The sequence below is a fragment of the Argiope bruennichi genome, chromosome 2 (assembly GCF_947563725.1).
Source record: "Argiope bruennichi chromosome 2, qqArgBrue1.1, whole genome shotgun sequence".
NCBI lineage: Eukaryota > Metazoa > Arthropoda > Arachnida > Araneae > Araneidae > Argiope > Argiope bruennichi.
The window spans coordinates 114,085,993-114,106,782 of record NC_079152.1 but is presented as its reverse complement, the minus strand read 5'-3'; the positions used below and the strand labels follow the sequence as shown (position 1 = coordinate 114,106,782).

At 28.2% G+C, this 20,790-nt stretch overlaps 1 protein-coding gene across 1 annotated transcript in view; it reads left to right on the top strand.

The window, feature by feature from the left end:
• The window catches only part of LOC129961761 (QRFP-like peptide receptor), a 184,753-nt gene that overhangs the window by 139,076 nt on the left and 24,887 nt on the right, over positions 1-20,790 (top strand). The window lies entirely within an intron of this gene.

Genomic DNA, 20,790 nt, shown 5'->3' with positions numbered 1-20,790 from the left:
GGCAGAAGTCTTCATTAAGTCTCTATCACGAAAAGAACTAAAAATAGGTTTCAAGTACTCTGCCAGCTGCCCTTTAACTTTAATGATGTATCATTCAAATAACCAATTTCGGAGGTTGATAAATGTCCCTACCATTGGGAGACTAAAATATTCTGTGATATTGCTAAATGTACATTTCTTTTAGTTCATTTGGTGTATATATATATATATATATATATAATGAACTTTAATACATAACAGAAATTTTTATTTCTACTGAAACTTTCCAGATAGTAACAAACGAAAGACAGGAAAAACCACAAACAAAAGTTTCACAAATGGTTTTCAATATGCCCACTTTGGATCAGGGCTAACATGTTACACAACATTATAACATAATTCACAGAGGCATGTAGCAGATCGGTTGTTGCATACGTGCAAGAGGATCTGCTTCTACAATTCGGCCAGGTTTCCTATTTTTCATCGATAAACTTTTTCCTTGAGGTTACCCCAAAGCCAAAAACTATAAGGGGTTAAGTTAGGTGAATGTGGAGAGCATCTTGTAGGGAATGTACGACTGATAATGCAATTCTCAGTAAAATGACATCACAGCAATTATTGAACCGCATGCGCTATGTGAGCAGGAGCATCACCTTGTTGGAATATAGTTGTGATGAAGCATCCACGCTGCTGGAGTTCTGGAATGACAAATTTTACACCATATCCCGATAACATGCTGCGCTTACGGAACAAGTTAGTTGCTGGTGATTGTGGAGTGATTTCCTCAAATAAAAATGGTCAATCAAAAAAGGCATAATGAAGCCAATCCAAACAGTAATATGCGCTGAATGAAGGGCATTTGAAGAGCCTTGTGAGTATTCGCAGTGGACTAGATACGGCAGTTTTGAGTGTTCACAGTTTTGCACCTGTGAAAGTGAACCTCATCGGTCCATAAGAAGTCCCACGGCCAATTCTGTTCCATCTCCATCCATGCTAAGAAAGTTAAAGCGAAAGTTTCATGCATATCGTTATTGGATAGTTTTAACTGTTGCGAGTGATGGATCTTATATGGATAGGCTTCGAGTGCTCACTGCATCACCTCCAAAATCTAGTGCATGGCAATTCCAGTTGCCTTGATACGATGAGAGCACTAGATGCCCCTTCTGTGTTCGAACTTGTTTTCACAACGACAGGTTGTGTCTTTAATCATCTGCGGTAACCATGTTTAACGTCTATGGCCTGCTTTAACAGCAAAGCTGTCTGTTTCTTCAAAGCATTTGACCGTTAGCCGCAGAGCGCTAGATGTTATTGGACCCATACGGAAAGATTTATGTGTGTAGAGAACCCCAAAAAATAGAACAATAGCTTCTTTATTTAAATTTTGCAATTAGGCATCTACTTCCAATCTCAAAATTGCATTAAAGAAGTTAGAAAAAGTATGCAAATACAATGACGTATGTTGAAATCGATAATGCAAATTACAAAAGTTAAATGTTTATATTGTCCCAATACTGAAAAGCACCAATGAGTATTATAGTAAAAAATTTTTTCCTGCAACCGTTATAAAGATGCAGACTTCCATTTTTTTTTATTTGAAAAATTTTCTGAATTATTAAAAAGCAAACTGATTTAAATCACACAATTTCTTCATATATATGACCGGTGTTTGAACCAATCTTTTGCTGCACTTTTCAGATATAACCTACCGATACTGAAAGAATATTAATGAGGCTGAATCGTAAAATAATAATACATTCTGCAACGTCTATACGAAGTTGCATCTTTTAAAGAATGCATCCACATATGCGATCCAATTCATCCTTAATGCATGAAAATAGGCTTTTAGAATTTATCGTAAACGATCTGTGGGACGTGTACTACCAAACAGTCCCCATATCGAGCTACCAAAGACAATTCATTTCATAGTTCAGACAAAATGCCGAATGAAACTAAATGAATATATATGTCACCATCAAGTGTATTAGGATGCAAAATGGTAACGACTAAAGTGTGTCTAAAAATGCACACCACACAGTTATAGAAAATTGCCATTGGGGATGAACCCTTCAAACGAAGAATGGATTATTAACGAATCCAAATCAATAATGTTTAAGCTTAATTTTTCCCTTTCCGATTAAAGCGGCATCTGTCCAAACACACATGCAGAAAAAAAGATGTGACTTTAGAGTCGAAATGGGAAATCAATCGTGTAGTTGTCCATGTAACTGCTAATAGTCCAAAGACTCCATAAATGGTGTAGAGATGCCATTTATTAAATAGAAATATTCTGTACACACTTCTTTGGGAATGTTGAATTGTGAACTGACTTTATGTAATATAGCATGAGGATAAATTGAAAAATAAGCCAAACGTCAGTTCCTGCCTCATTTATATAACAACTCATCTTCTCTATTTCTCCCAGGGGAAGTAAAGATCCTATAGTTTGTAATCATTAAGCATACTTCCTAGAAAAATAAGTCGAATTCAAAAAATTACACTTCAATTTCTCTACATCTAAATCAGTATTATGATTATACATAGCATTTCCAAACTCTTCTTGTCATGAAACTCTTCTTGTCAATTTTTTTAGAAAGCACATAATTGTGAGCAGCGGATTGCATTTTCTTGCTCGGCATTCCAGCATTGACTCGTATATTTTAGTTCTTCATTCTTGGAAGGTTCTCATTATTTTCTTATAACGTTGAATGTGTAACGGTCAACAAAGCATTTGAACAACAATAAGAGCGATTGCCAATTCCATCAAAGTCATGATTTTTGGCTGATGTATTATTTGAAAATATCTGCTTATGACATTTGCATTGAATAAAGTTGTATTTCTGATAAAAATGTTTGCATCTAACTTTGTGATTTGTCAATTTAAATTTAAAAATTAGCATATCTCAGTAAATTTTGGTAGTAGAAATATGAACCTTTGTCTATGTATAGATGGATGAAGGAGAAATATTTCACTAATTGACACTTTTATATGACAGAAGATGTATAAAAATTGATTTAAAAAATATTTTACTGTCAACTTCCATAGGAGGGAAAATGCATGTATACACTTTGCCACCTTATTTAATGAAACTTTGAAATCGGAAATGTAATATTTAGAGAAGTAAAAATTTGTTTCATCTTTATGTAATATAAATATTTTAATCCATTGTAATATATATATTTTAATAAATTCTTTCAAACCTGATTTTTTTCAATTATCTATTTATTTATTTTTGAAAGTTTTACCGGTATGCTTAAATTTATATTCTTTTAACAATTATTTACGGCATTATTAAGCATCTACTGAATAGAATAATTATATTCATATAGAAGATGCTTATAACTCAATAAGTAAAGTCGTTTGTAGGAAGGGCAAGGTGGCAAAATACACAATGAAGGACTTGGATATTTCAAAAATATTTTTTGTACAATATTTTTTGTTTTAAAGACATTTTATATGGACATGGTGACTTTTCTTGTAATGAAGGATTTTCGAACTAATTTGTGAAAAAATAATATCAGCCATTGAGAAACGAGTTGAAAAAAAGGTTAATTTCTTTGTTCAATAAGTTGATAGATGCTTTTTTTAAAATTATTATAATATGACTACTTTATATTATAAATTATAATAATATTATAATTTAATATTGTTATAATATATGTAAAACTTGATACTGTATAATATTAATATATAATTGATTAATTATTGCTATAATATTAACCCATGTAATTAAAACAATTTATACATCAGTATAACTAAGTTTTACCATATTTTTCATTTATTTTCATCTAATATGTGTAACGGTTTAAGAGTTCAAATCACAGTCGAATTGTGAGGCCTCATCAAATGATCGATTCTGCTGAGATGAGCGATGCATGCATGATTCCCACAAGCAAATTCGAGTTGAAAATTAATTGCTCATATATAAACAACCACATATTTTTGCTCATATATGAACAGGCCATAAGCATTTGCCGTTTTGTACGGTGAAGTAGATTTTTATTAAATGCATACTATTGAATGTTCTAATTCCTAATAATATGAAAAAGAGTGTCCTAATTCAGATGTCCAGTTGACTGAAGTTCCGTGTGACATGCATGAAATTCTATCTAATATTTTGTAGTTTTTCTATAATTTGAACTTTTTTATGATTACTTGCTACTTTTCAATTATTTTCTATTAATTTTTAAAAGTTAAGAACTAACGCATTTGCAATGATGTTTATCAAAAGCAAACATTTAAATCAGTTATATTGAGTCAAACCATTTTTTTTTGAAATTCTCAAAACCACATTAAAAGTCTTTTAAAGGGTTCCCATATTTGCATTAACCGTAAGCAACTTAATCAGATATTAACCACAAATGTACTATGAAACTTGGAAAATTGTTTATTCTTAGAAAATATAATTCACGTGTGGAACAATTATAAACTAAAATGCGTTTGATTCATAAGGCAGTCAATATGTTAGTGCTTTAAAACTGTCAAAAAAATTAATATGGTGATGCGTTCACTGTCAAGAAAAATTAATATATTTTTGATCAATGAAAAACATTTCCAAAGGAGATTTCATTGATTGGTAAAAATAATTGGTAAGTTTAATTTCTTACCATTCCCTGCAATGCATCTATTATCAAGCAATTGCTAAAGTATCTTAAGGGGTCCGACTACGTTAAAAACACTGGTTTTCGACCACATTGGCGAATTCTTCTTTTATTATTATTTCTTGTAGTTCAGGCTTTCCTCTTTCCAAAATAGTATTTTCTAGTAAAAGGAAGGTCTGATCTATCATCCAGGATAATTTTAAACCATTTTTTAGCTAAAATATTTCTTTAACTTCAATTTTCTTAAACTTTAATTTTTATAAAAATTTTCCACCGTTAACATGATATTTCAAAAACTAATAGAGGTATTTACATAAAAATTTCAGCGTGTGTTTTAAATACTATGGCAATGAAATGAACCAAAAGTTTTATTGTTGGTGAAATACTTTTTTATTTATAGGTGTTTTTAGAAAAATTAAGTTGTAAATTTATGGAAAAAATGTATATATACGTACATTTTTACCCATAATTTCTTTGCATCTCAAAATGTTTCTTAGATTTTGGTTCATTTCATTCATCATTATATTCTATAACTTGTGTACAAAGAAAAATAGGATAGCTGCATTACAATTTTGCGTAGAGTGTTAGCCGTTTAGGTTAAATTTCATTAAAATTTACTACAAATTTTCCTATTTCTCAAAACATATTATATTTCCAAATAATTTTTTTTTTGTATATATAGTGTTTATAATTGACAATACATCTAAAAACCATAAATAGTTTTTAAAAAATCAAATTTTTCAAAAATATTGCTTTGAACGTAGTCGGCTACCTTAAAAATGTTTTTCTTAAAATATTAAAGAAATTTATCTCTTTCAATATGTGCTATTACTGAACAGTAAGACTGGGAATCAGAAAAAATATTATCCTAATGAATAATCCTAATAAAATGTTCCATGGAATTTTCAATAATGTGGGCGAAAGAGATAGTAGCATTATTAAAATAAACCGAAAATGTAATTTAAATAAATTTAATCAAAATCAAGTTAAAAAAGAATTATTCTAATAGAAGTGTTTCACTTTCAACAAAGTTCTTGACTAAAACAGTAAAAATGAAGTTGAGTTTTAATTTTGGAATTAATTCGAAGGAAGCTTAATTAAAACTGATATCTAAAATTAAATCCTAAATACCAAATTTATTTTCAATGTGTATAAATCTACTTCACAATTTATTCTGTTCTAAAAAATAAAGCCTTTCTTTTCTTCTCAAATTCTTTATATATAAATGGAATGGATAAACAGCTGCCTATGCATATGGTGACAGATTAATTAACATGTTCTGAAAATTGCTTGGAAACTAATCACGGGCTTTTAAATATTCTATTTGAAAATAACATTCTAAATCCAGTTGTATTTAGATACACGATGTGTTTCAGATTCAGAACAGTAGTTATTAGACCTATTAAGAGCTAATCTAATGTGTAAAATGTCTTTGGATGAAAGAGAATCAGACAGTAGAGTTTTAATTAATCAATTCAAAAACTTTTGGCTGTCATTTAACTATTTATTTTAAGAAGTATATTTTAATTGGATCATTGCTTGGATAATTAGTATAAAGTATCCTTTTTTCCATACAGTATAAAATGTATCCATGCATGCACTATTTTGATAAAATATTTCCACAATGAAATTTTCAACATTATTTGGACAGATGAAATTGACATGGAGTGGGTCAGATCTTCTTTGTTTTCTAACAATTAACCACAATTATTTTTTTTAAAAAACTGAAAATTTAATTAATATTATGTAAATTATTTAAAGTTATCCTTTTTGTGCAAATTTAACAAAAGGGTGGATTCGAATTAAATTTGTATATTGGATACAATTTTCTGACTTATATTGGCAACGCTATTGATTTACAATATTTATGCACATCAAAAATCGATATACAGGGTAGTTATATTTAAAGTTTCACTTTGAAATGGTCATAAAAGGAAAACTACTGAACCAAATGTTATCAAACTTGGTAATCGTTTACATAAGGTCATGGGTATTTCTTTTCCATCAAAAAAAAAGTTGACTACCAAAGGGAAATGGCGTTTTATGCAATATTACTAACCCTTAACTGGGGACGTGTGGTCTGTGAGACCGCTAGCGATGGATTTTCTGTCACCCCTTTTCTATTTTTAGCTCAATTGAATGGATTGACCCTGCAGCTTACTGTTTTGTGACCTTCAATACACGTGCACTTTTTCAACCGATTTCAGCAGAAGCTTTTTTAAAATAATTCAGTTATCTCTTCAAGCGCGGTCTCTAAGACCGCATCTCCATGTTAGTGTCCCAGTGATAAACAAGGCTTAGAAGATGGCGCTAAAACTTGGGCTCCGAAATATCATTCAGTTTATTGATCTTATTTTGAAGCAGTGCACCAGACAATTTTAAATGAAGCATAAAGTGATTTTAGTGATAAGGATAATTATACAGAAGAGTGTTTCGATGAAAGTTCGCATTTAACTGATTTTGATATGTATGTTAAAACATAATTAGTTTTTCTAGTCATAATGTATTTTGAAAAATTTATAAAATATATTAATATACCAAGAGATATATATACAGAATTTATAGGTTGATTTTTATACTAGTTCTTAACCTGTATGTTTAAAATGCCCTAGAAAACCTTGCTATGAAAGTCACACAAGCCGATAAAAAGGCCAATTTTACCCATTGCCATTTTTTAAATTTTTTATATAATTGTTGAATTTTACATTATATTGTCCTCTATATACCTTCATATAGTGTAAAAATAAATATGATTTAAAAAGTAAAAAGTAATATGCTTTTTGAAGAATATTATTTATTGTAGCATGTAATTTGAGAAGAAAATGTATGTTCCAACGCATTTACTTTTTTCAACGATAATATATTTTGAAAAATTTCTAAAACATATCTATATATCAAGAAAAATATCTGCAAAATACGTTGGCAGTTTTTCATACTAATACATTCATTAGAAAATTTAATTTTAGTGTGAATAAAATGCGGTACTCCCCAGTTAAATCCTAAAATTTGACCTCTCCAGTTAAGGGTTAAGCAAAATAGGACATGAAGATATCGGTTTAAAATGTATTTAATCGTTTCTGAAACGTGTTACAAACCACGTTCAATGTGGCGTCCTCCATTTTCTGAAACCAAGTTAAATCGCATTACCGCATTCTCAACATTAGCTCTTAGCATATCAGGAAGGTCGTTACGCACATGTCGGTGTATAGCATCTTTCAGTCTCGTCAAACTGTTTAGCTTATCACCATAAAGAGTGCTTTTAATATAATACACATTGAACACGCTTTGTAACACGTTTCAAAAACGATTAAGCACATTTTAAACCGGTGTCTTCATGTCGCATTTTGCTTAACAACATTGCATACAGCGCCATTTCTAGCCTGGTGGGGAGTTTTGAATTCTTTTCTTTTTTGGCGGAAAAGAAATTCCCATGACCTCCTTTAAATTATTTGCTAACATTTGGTCCAGTAGTTTTCCTTTTATGGCCATTTCAAAGTGGAACTTTAAATATAACCACACTGTATTTGTCAGAAAATTTGATGGAAAGATAATTTTAAAGATAAAGGTGGTTTTAAAAAAGCCTTTATTATTAAAAATAAATAATTCTTAATACAGATAAATGAAACAAACTTTCATTTTTTATTTCCATCCGCCTTGGAATGCACAATTTCAAGGGGACCAAAATTGCTGAGGTCTTTTTACATTCAAGAATTCTTCAAAGAGAATGAAACAGAAGCTTGTTACGCTGAGGGCAAATCTCTGAAGGCTTTCGTTTTGACGTCTATTATTGTTCTATATAAATATCACATATAGGCGAATTTTCGCTCAGATGACTGTCTATTAGATCTTCTTGAATATATATTAAGCTCAATAACATACACTTCTTTTTCTCCTGCATTTAAAATTATATTATGCCGGTTACCAGGAATTTAAACCGGTGTATACTTTGTGTGTAATTATATAAATGCATTCACAATGAGCACAATAGGAAAGAATGAGCAAAGAAATATGCACAATAAGCACAGGATGACATCCCGTCATTTACTGCTTCTTTATATTATAGATTGCCAGGAAAATATTTCAAAATTATAAGCAATTGAACCATTAAACAATTCATAGAGTTTTTGTTTTTCCTTTTATATATAACAAAGGCTAAAACAAGTCAAGTTGAAATTTATTTGAAGTCGTCACATATCTTTGTGGTCATGGCAAAACTTCTTTTTCTCCTGCATTTGATATTATATTATGCCGGTTATCAGGAATTGAAACCGGTGTATACTTTGTGTGTAATTATATAAATTTAAATTCTTTGTTCGTTAAGATACACTATATGATACCATAAACTTTTAATAAATATTTTGTGCTTATTTCTTACTAGACCATGAATATAATTAATTAGATAGGTAACTTAAGGTAATGAGTTTGACCTAGAAGAGTATAATTTTAAATGATACTGCGCTTTAGTGATGAAATCATTGGTGATGATAAAACATATATTATGCTTTAGAGTAGCTCTCTTCTCACTCATGCATTCATTTATCACTGTTCCCAAGATCGTCCTATGAATCTTCAATAATGTCATTGGAATCCATTGTTTTTCATATAAATACCATACAGAAGCGTAGAGTCAGTCTGTACTTCAGCAATGTATGACAAATTCTGACTTAGATTATTATTTTGTTGATAAACAGAACCACTTTTCACTTCGTAATTAGAAATTCTAATCTTCAAACATCCAGCTATGGACAATTGAAAGAAGCTTTCATTTTATTCATGTTGGCTTATAATAAAATCATAAAATCGATTTATCTAGATACGATTTGTATGATGAGGCTTCAAGAAAGTGATTCACCATTAAATACTTGTCTCGGTTATGCTGTTTATTGCAATGACCTAATTGCTTAAATACTGAATGAACTATCAAGTAACTAATACTCAATAGTTTCTAAAAACAAATTTATTGATATATCGTTAACTATTAAATCGATTATAGAATAAGCGTTTCTTTAGCTATAGAAATGGATGTATCTCTTATTATGTTACCATATTTTATCAGCCAAGATGTATCACCTGTCGAACTCGAAGTTTTCATGATGGAGATCAGGAGATTACTAATATAGTAAATCTAGTACATATTGAATTCTATATTCTTATCGTCGTTTTAATATGATATGATATGGAAATTGAGGAAGCGATTTATTCAAGAGTCAGTCATGGTCTTACCTGAAATTCTAAGACTGAACATATATTATTATTATAAATAAACAAACGAAAATTCTATCTGTAAATAGCAAAAGACTATTGCGATGTAAATATTATTTCAACACTTTTACTAATATTTTTAACATTTACTAGTAGATTTTGTGATTAATTTTGATAAAAATTGCCTTTATGTTGTTGATTACTACTAAAAAACATTCCATATAATTGAATAAATTTTGTGATGTATTAAAATCATTTAACATACGTGCAATCTACTTGTCTAACTCTAAATTCTTTTTCACATTCGTCTTGTGGAAAGTTTCAAAAATATATTCTTTTAAATATTAATTTATTGGTTTCTAGAATTATTCTAGAATACCATGAAAATGATTTTATTAATTCAAAATCCATCTTTTAATCGCGCATATATTAGAGTATTTTCATTTCGAAAGTCTTTAGGATTAAGAAAGAACAATAAGATAGGGGTGCATGATAAAAAAAAAGAAAGAAATTATTAATAAAAAATACTGAAATCTAATAAGATTAATTAAAGACAATTAGATTGTTTAAGATTATTTAGAAATTATGTGTTTAATGATAAAATAAATTATTACTTTTGAAAATGGAAATTTTTATTAGTAACAGAAATGATTTTTTTTATTAATTCTATAAATAAAAGAATGTAAAAGCTACTTTAAGAAGAGAAAATAACAACAATAACAAACAAAAGCAGAACGAAAAGATAGGATGAAAATTGTGGGTGAAATTGATACCAAATATTGAGTTTCAAATACTGATAACTCTCATATTATACCATAAATTGTTTAAATGGAATTATTCTCTGTAAATATTTCTTAGTGTTGCAATATGTCTTTAAGCACTTAACGACACTTAACAAATCACCATTTAGCAATATTTCTCCCCCTAAATAAGCCATTACTAATATTTGGAAATGTGTCTCGTAATAGGCAGCTTAACGCGCATTGAAAAGTTCTTGTAATGCATTTGAGATCTTCAGATCAATTTCAACTGTAGATGGCATTTATAATTTATTCAGAGTTAGGAAATATATGCAGTTCACCTCAGGATATGATGAATCGAATCCATTAGTAGATATTAAGGGCCAAATGCATTTCATCAATATTTCAACAGTTTTAGAAATATTTTGGGGAAAGCCAATTTTATCCCCTTTAGACAAAGTAGTGCATCGAAATTTATTTGTAAATTTGATGTGAGGATTTTACAACTCTCCTTATTACGATTGTCTATGTGAACGTAATTTTAATTTTGAACTTGTCTACATTTAAAAGTATATACCTTAATTAGTATTTCGTTTATTCTTTCAATGGTTTGAAGTCGCTGTTCCGTGTGTTATTTCGGATAAAATAATATCAATATGAAATTCTGACAACCAGTACAAATACAATCAGCAAATATATTAATGCATAACAGCTAATTTAAGAAATTTCAATTAACTATAAAGCTTCTAACTTAATATATGAAGGAAAAAAAATCTTTAAAAAGCAAACTGAGTTTAGCATTTTACTCCGAGTAGAAGTTATTCTTTCAGGTAATGCAAAGTTGCTTTTCTAATTGGTAACCAACATGAATAATTTTAGAAGTTAATTCAAATATTCAATATAGAATATTTGAATTGGACTCTCCCCTCCCCAAATATATGAAGGTTGTGTTCTGCATGTTTTTGAATTCCTTAGGGATTGAATGGCTGATACAGAATTTTTTAGGTTTACTGTATATTTCGACAGAAATTAAAGCTTTAAATACTATCCGTTAATGAAGATATAATATATTAAATTAAATATTATAATAAATTAATATTTGTAAACTTATTAAAATTAAAAGATGTTGTTTTAAATTTAAAAAATGGTAGTTTCGATTTCTATTGTATAATAATTTAATTCAAAGAATTGTTTAAATTGGTGGATTATAATTAGATGACGTGTTGAAAAAAGTATATTTTTAATATGTGTTTAGCTTTTAAATTTCACCAGCTTATAATTATTCAGTAACTTATTGAAGTCATAAATTTTTTTATATATTTGATCGTATCTTGTCTGGACAATTTCGAACTATGTGTTTGGGAAGTCAACATAGTTTTAAAATTTTAAACAATGATAATTAATTTCTAATTAAAGAATATAGTTTAGATAGTTCCAGATTAACTATATATCAAGATAATTTATTATGAGTATTTTCAAAAATAATTATTACTTAATTTGCTGAAATAAAATGTATTTCAGTATGAGACGTGGATTATCATTAAAAAAATCTAAATAATTAAGTGGCAAACTATTAGACTAAGAAGGAAATTACTCGCTATAATTTTATTTCATCACTTTCTTTAAAGAAATTTAGACAGTGTTCAGGATATATTATTTAATGGCTTCAACTGTAGATTGCGACTGACGCTAAGTTCTGAAAAGTCTAGCTAATTAATTAATTGGTTGCATAATAATTGGTTGCCTTTTGGAAAAATGGTTTTAACAAATTTCATAACGGTAAGGTGTATCATAAAGTGTATCATTTTTAAATAACTTGGAATTTTCTGCATAGAATATATAGTAAAAGACATTTATATAATTTTATCGGGATTGTTGACATTTTTTTTATGGAATTTAATTTAGGTAGTATTCTCTCAAAAACATTCAAAAATTGCAGGCGTAGTAGTTTCAAATATTTTTGAAATCATTCGACTTCTTTAAATATTCTTTATTTGTTAAATATTACTTTTAGAAACGCATTCTAATTTTCTTTAAGGTTAAATAATATACCATATATTTAATGTATGTAAGGATTTTAATAACAAAATGCAAACTTACACATAAATTAAAACTGTTTATGAACACTGTGATGCTTATTTTGAATCACTATTTATAAATAGGTTCAAGAAATATAAATGATCGTGCTTGTTTTTCATGCAATTTGGCTCTTCATATTAAAGCCTGTTCTAATAAAGATTTTATAAAAATAAATTGAGTATTTATGTATAACAATGCTATTCCATAAAAGAAATTTGGCAGTAAATTGTGTCAAAATAACTAATTATTTAAAACCTTGAAATGAATAGGCAATTGAATCTGAATTGTTGCATTTTTTCTGATATTATCAGTGGTGGATTTAAGAATTTTGTGATCATGAACTTATTATGAGATTTTTCATATAATAATCAGTCTATCTAATTCCAGATTCAAAGCATTTTCGATTTGATCAGCAAGTTGATAATTTATTTTATTTTAATTTTTTTATTATTTTAATTACTGAGTGAAATTATACATTTTTATTCATTCATAATGTAATATATATCCCAAGAAAAAAATTGCTTAAATTAATTTTTTTTAAAACATCTGCCATAATTTTTCCTTTCTTTACAAAGAAAAAGTAATAATTATTATAATCGATTCTATGGAAATAATAACTTTGGAATACAACAATAAAATTATTTAACAGAACCTATCAACTGGTATATAACATAATTAATTAAATAAATAATTATATCCCACCAGATTATATATAAGTACCAATTATAGTTTAATTTATTTTTTAATGTTTTAATAATTCGATGCAAAAATTCATCTTATTAGTAAATTTTATTTTTTATAATGTAATTTCTTTTGAAAACTATTAAGTTTTTTAATCGAATTGCTTGCGACGTCCTACTTCTTCATGCCCTTGGGAACTGCTCATTCTAACGTTTTGAAAATTCATCTTTCCTTTTTGAATATAATCAAAATCCCTCCCTCTCTTTCATTTATTTTTTGCTAAATACATATGTTACAGAACGGTATGTCAAAAATCCACTAAATCATCTTTTTTTTTCTTTTTTTTTACAATATGAATACCATTTTAATCTGATGTCGGATTATATGATTATTGGGAAATTGGTTCTCCGATTCCAGTATAAATTCTCGAGAGTAAAAGTTTATGAAATAAAATGCAATGATTGCATCGAGAGCACTATAAGAACAGGGTTCAATTCTTCAAAAGAAAACTTTTTCGGAACAAGTTTTTTTTTTGGAACAAGAGCCAAGAACTTTTTTGGTAAAGACAGAACATGTATTTAAATTTTTAAATAAAAAAAAATTTGCTATCCCTTCGATTTGGATCACTAAAATTAAAGAAAAAAAATTTTTTTTGACAAAAATTTACATTTTTCTTTTTGAAATCATAAATTAATATCATCTTCCATTTTTTCCTCGAAATCGCCATCACCTTCTTAAAATTTTTCTTTTCATGTCTGCAGAAAAAATGGATTGAAATTTGTTTTAACATTTTCTGGTTTTCTTTCGTGGAAGACAGCACAAAAGATTTTTTACTAAATTGACTTATACTATCCTATTCTTGTTTTGAATTTTTCAGTGAAAACACGTTTTTTATTTTTACTTTATTACATTAAATGTTCAGAAAATGAAATCAAAGGCACAAATAAATTATTGTAGCAATGTCATTTAATTTGAAAAAAATATATTATTTTCCTTTCCTCATATACTAACCCTCATTTAAAGGTTTTCCATAATTAATATACGAACAAAGCATTTACTATTTCGACCACGTTAATGTAGTTTTTTTTTTTGAGTTTGTCTATAATATTATGCCATATTTTATGAAAAAATTAACCAGCATAAATTTAATTATTTTAATAAATGGAAGATAAACTATATTTAATAAATTTAGGCGTGTAAATATTGTGAATTTTAAGGATAAAAAAATACATATTCTCAGATATCAAGTTCTGTGTGAAAATATTATACAACTTTTATAATTTATTAATAAACAGGAAAAATCAAATTGTAGCGGTTACATAACTCTAATATTTTCTCTTTTGATACATCAGAAGGCGTTACCTTATTAACGTCTAGGTATATTCCTTAAAATGATACTTCTTGGGAGTCATTATTAGATTATATTCTAAGTGAGTAACGTGTATTTCGTGGACGAGTTTATTTTGTCTTGTGAAATGGGGAATTTAGAAAATAATCAAATAACTGTTCATGAAACTCGTCCATTATTTTTATCTACCTCATAATAACGTCATAAAGAGCCTCGTCTCTCTAAAAACTGAATAGCATATCTTTATATTGAAAACGATACTTCATTCCTTTATAATAAGTCGTTATCATTGTATAATAAAAATATTGTTTCGAAAATTAATGGGAAATATTAATTTCAATAAATGAATATGAATTACTGAAAAACCAGTTAAAATAATTATACAAGATAATCAAAACTAAAACACCCCTACTCTGAGCTCTCTATAGAGCGAACTGCTCAGTGTAAAGGCTCCAAAATTGGAGAACATACTGTTCAAGACATGGGGAGAAGTACTACACGAAAAAATAAATAATTAAAGAAACACCGATAGATGGCGCTGTACAACAGAAAACTTGCTAAAAAGATGCAGATAAGAAAAAATAATCACACACACACACAAAAAAAAAACCCACACACTTATGTGGTATGGAATTTTTCCTTTCTAGTTTCTATTGCTGAAATGAAAAAAAGATTTAAAAAAATGAAGAAATTGAAACTGACATTGTAACTGCAATTTCGCACTCTAAGCACAAAAATTTGCATAAAACCTAGGTTCTCTGCTACTGTTCTAGGCATAAAAGAAATAAAACTGGCAAAATGACATTCTTATAAGCGATGGAGGCTTCGCGCTTTGTATGTGAAGATATTTTATGAAAACAAAGGAAATGTTGCAGCTGCACTTCGAGAGTTTCGTCGACTTTAGAATTTACGCAAATTACCAGTAGGGACCAAAACTTATTAGAAAAATTTGCTGTACCCCAAATGCAACAGCGCCATTGTCTTGATTCAATTACATTTCTGAAAAACGAAACGCCTCCACACATTGGACTCTGTATAGCAGTTTCTTCAGAAGCATTTTGCTAATAATAGAGTAATTAGTCGTACGTTGCCGGCAACCTACCCATCTCATTCTACACATCTTAATACCTGCGATTTTTGGCTTTGGGGATGCTTAAAAAATGTTGTTTATCGAGGACGTCGGGTAACCTTGACAGATTTGAAAGACAGTATCACTCTGCATGTAAGAAGCATTTCAATTGACCAATTAGATTCTGCAGCTGAACAAGCTGGTAAGCATCGATAAGGTCCTTGTGATTGAATATTTGATACGTTCGAATTAAATGTGTTATAAAAGTGTATTTTGAATCTTTTCAACCTATTTTTTTTGTTGGACAGCGCCATCTATTGATGTTTCTGTAACTAATTTTGTTCGTGCAATCCGTGCCCCCATGTCTTGAACAGCATGTTCATCAATTTTGGAGCCTTTACACTAAGGAGTTCGCTTTATAGAACGTTCGCAGTAGGGTGTTTGAATTTTGATCATCTTATATATTAAAATATTTTTGAAATTGCTCTTCTTCATATCCATGCAATACATTTAAGATGTATATTGTATTGGTTAAGAAAGAATCAGAGTGAGGTTCTTGATATATGGTTTTTATATCCTAGATCCTTAATTTATGCGATTGGTGGTTATTTCTCTGATGAATATTGGCATAACTAAACTTAACTAACTTCGTTGTTATAGAAAATTTTAAAAACATATCGTTGTACCTAAAGCATGTTGAAAATTCTCATAAAATATAGTGTTTAATTACTATAAAAAATACTGAAAAGCAAATTTTGCTCTATCCAAAGCATGTTTCCTGTCTCAGAACTTTTCTAATTCGAAAGAGAAAGAGCCCATTAATTCTCTTCGTCAGAAAAACCAATATTCACTTTTTGTCGCGCATAATAACGAATTAAAAAAGAAACATTCTTATACAATAGTTTAATAATTTTCTCCTTGAAAATATGTATCAGATTGGTGATTTTAATTAATGGACTGACGAAAAAAAGTATATTCTTTCTTTCTTTCTTTTTTTTTTTTTTTGGTATGCTTCTAGTAAGAGTTAAATGTAGTTTTCTTAGCAGAAATAAAAGATACCTAGTTTAGTTTTAATGAATAGTAATTAGAATAATATATATTTTATCTACAAAAGTTTTCTGTCAAAAGCAAATAATGATTGCTTATTATCGTCTGTTTTGAACAAAGAATATTTGATTTTGGTTTTGGTTTCTAAATTAAAATTTTCCAACCCATAATAACTGTACTTATTCGAAATGAAACTTCTCCATATAGTCAACAATTTTGATTATTTACATTTAGGTATTACATTAGATTACATTTAGATATTATGCAATAATATTTTGTATTTTCTAATGCCAGCAGAAGTTTAAGAGAAAAGAAAATTTTTAATATGCCTTAAAGCAATCAAATGAGTTATATTTTAGGAAGAAAAATAAGAAATTTTATTTACAAATTTATTTTTTTAATGTTAAATTTTTAAAATAAGCACAATTTTTATATTAATTGTAGAAATTAGTTTGACAAAAACTGTTACACGAGGATTAGTTTATAAGGGAACGACAATAATGATATTTTTCAAATAAAATTACGTTTTCCCTAATTCTTGATTTAATTGTTTCTTTGATTTTATTTACTGAAGAAGATTAATACCATAAAATAAAAAAAGTAAAGACTTTTTATTGAGAAGTTCTGAACAGAAATACAATAGGATAAGACATTTTAATATATATTTTACAATAAGAGAACATGTAAAAAGAACATCAAAATTCATAAATATTTATGCCAAATAATTTCAAAAGCTGTAAAAAATGCAGGTATGATGATTCTTGGGAATGTAATTACAATTCGTCATCCCACCTGTGGTAAATATCTAGAAATGGTAATTATTTCACTGTAGTAAGGGAACAGTTTTTCATATTTCCTCATTATCGGAGTCATTTCAATGAGGACTGTTTTCTAGTGTAGCACATTTTACATTTTAATTATTTTATATTCGACCTTAGGAAGAAGATATATATTAGATGTGCAGAGATTTGCTCACTACCATGAGAGTTTGCCCTATTATATATAATGTTTTCATTTAAATAAATGTGAGCTATTAAAATTAAAATGTGCCTCGAATGTTCTGAGTTTGATAAATTGCCTAAATTATTTCAATTGTGTGTACCGACTTATATTTTACGAAGATGTTTTTGAACAGATAATCCAAGAAACTCAATAAAATATTTCTGTGAAGTAGTAAAGCATTTTCCAAACAGAATAACAAATCGTTTAATTTAGAAGATATCGTAAGTTCCAAAAATGAGCATTTCAAATAAATTATAATAAATTCGAATCTATAGTTAAAGTAAAAAAATTCCATACGTTTTTGAAGATATTTATTTGCTTTATAATCGAAGAACTTTACAAAACAACATTTTTGCTCTACCTATAGTGATGCATTTAGCTAAATGAACTATATTTAGATAGGGAAATTATTTTTGTGAACAATTTCATTGTCTTTATTTGTCAATGCTTTTTCCTATTATATGTTTTGTAACCACTACTACATTTCAACAGTTCCTAGCTTTAGTTCTGATTATTTCGATAATTCAGTTTCAACTAGCAAGCTCAGTAACTTGCTGTAGGACTATGCAAAACTACGTTATGCGAAGATGCGCTTCTGGTTCTAATTATTCAAATGACTTGTCGTATTCCAAATTTAATATGGTCAGTGTTTGAAATAGTTCAGCGGTGCAAACCGGGTTAACAATTTCTACTAATTACTGTATTTTCTAAGATTAAGTAGGCATGTGTTATAACCTGCCTACTTAACCTGAATGAAATCACACATTCTAGAGTAGGATTATTCGTTGGTGGGCATACATGTAACTTTCAATATAATCAATATATATACACGTATTGTTATATTTTTCATTTACTTTTTAGAAAAATATATTTCATATTTATTTCATTTGCAATAAAATGTGACTTATTTTTTTTTTAATTTGAGTTTTTGTCAATGTGATGGCAACTTGTTGATAAAAGCTAATTTTTTTCTCGTGTTCTGATGCAGGTTAAATTTATTCTTTATTTCGTGAGAGCTAAATTGCTAATAAATATGGTTAAAGCATTTAAAAAAAATCATTAAAAATAGAAATTTAATGTGTTGGTTAAAACATTAGCATCATTAAAAAGTTATTTTTTTTATCTTCAATATTGTTATATTTAGGTTTGTAATTCAAAATGTTAAGGGAATGGCAACATTGTTACATTTTTTTTTTTTTTTTTTAGTTTAGCGAAAGTGGCAACGCTGTTGTAATAGTAAAAAAAAATAACAAGATGTCGATTTAAAAAATGGTTGCTAGCTTCTTGCTTTTTTTAAGAATATCTACTTTATTTCGAAGAATCTGTGATTCAAATAATGTTAGTGAAATTAGCAATGAGCTAATACAAAACATAAACTTTATTTTTAGATAGAAAACATTCGAGTTTTTTGTGACTGTTAAGTAAACTACATTTTCGATAGTACGTTAAACATATATAAGTATATTTAAATATATAAATACTCAATCTCTGTTTTTAATAATTATATTTATTAGCTAAATTGATTGCTAATATAGTAAAGAAAAGGAATAGCAATGTTACAAATCCTTCAGTGACTGATTGCCCTTCAATTTGAAAATACCTGAATGAACTTGTAAATACTTTATTTTTACAGAAATTACTATTTATGGTATGTGCTTTTGTTATAAACCTTATCTCAGAATTAAGTCGGGAATTTTGGATAAAATACAAAAAGAAAAAAAATCTTTTTTTTTTTCTTCTTTAGATTAAAGGGAGATAAGAGTTATGATCCTGTATGATTCAGACATAAGCCGATTATTAATCCATAAACCATGTCAAAATCGTTAGGGACAAAGTTTTGAATAACACGTATAAGAAGTAGTTATAATTAAATTCCTATCGTAAAAATAAAATGTCATTCCTTTAAAATCTCGGCAAACAGCTGAACTTCCCTATCGTTTTGCACACACACACCCCACACACACATGTATCGCACGATGGGAATCCCAACAGCAGAAAATGTTTCTCGCAAGTTTACTAATATTGCAGATTTACTTTTTATACATTTTAACACACTTAAATGACTGATTAATACTTAAACACCATAATTCTTTACAGAAAAATGCAATAACGAGAAGTTAGAGCATTATACCACAGTGTTGACGAGCTGTGACAAAAAATAATGCACTAAAAATTATGTGAATATTTTTTTAAGCTGTGAAAGAGATCAGATGACAGATTTTGTGCAGCAGATTATTTAAAACGGTATAAGTTTGCACTTATGCGAGAAATAGGATCTCCCTTCGTCTAAAACTATTTACAGAATAAATTAAGATATCGCATCTGTGAAGAGTTGTTGACTTATATTAGCTTTATTACTTCTCAATATTTAATTTGAACCAGTAATTATTTTCAACTTTACTTAGATGGTGAAAATCACTCTCTCTAATTCAAAATCCCTTTTGCATGTAGATACTTGAAATTTTCTACACCTTAATGCTAATTTTTAACAAAACGAATAACAAAAATTTAAAGTCAAATACTCTTCGTCTGGAACTTTCAAAAGTTTTCCCATTATAATATTTAGTCAACGAAATTGGTTTTTATCCCAAACGGGCTAGATCTCCATCATTCCCAGAAAAATACCTAGTCCTATGTTGGCTTTTCTGTATTTATTTTGCGATCAACGTAAGCCTAATTAGAAAAGTTGCATCGCAACTAACTGAATATTAAACAGTGACGGATCTGGGGAAAGGAAAGTTCCAGGATTAAAAACATGAATTTGATTTAAAATTTCTTAAATAAGACGGAGGAAACAACATAATTATCTACATACCAAATATCTAAGAATATAAACACATAATAGCGACAAAACAGAATTTCAAAAACATTAATGTGGTTAGGAGGATGACAAAAATATAATATATGTCAAACAATTTTTTTTCCATTTATAAACAAAAATAAATAATTAATTTTTAAATAATTTTCTTACTCATTCTAAGCATAAATAAATAAATTTCAGAATTTTAATTTAAAAAAATAATCTATAACACGTAAATATTGAT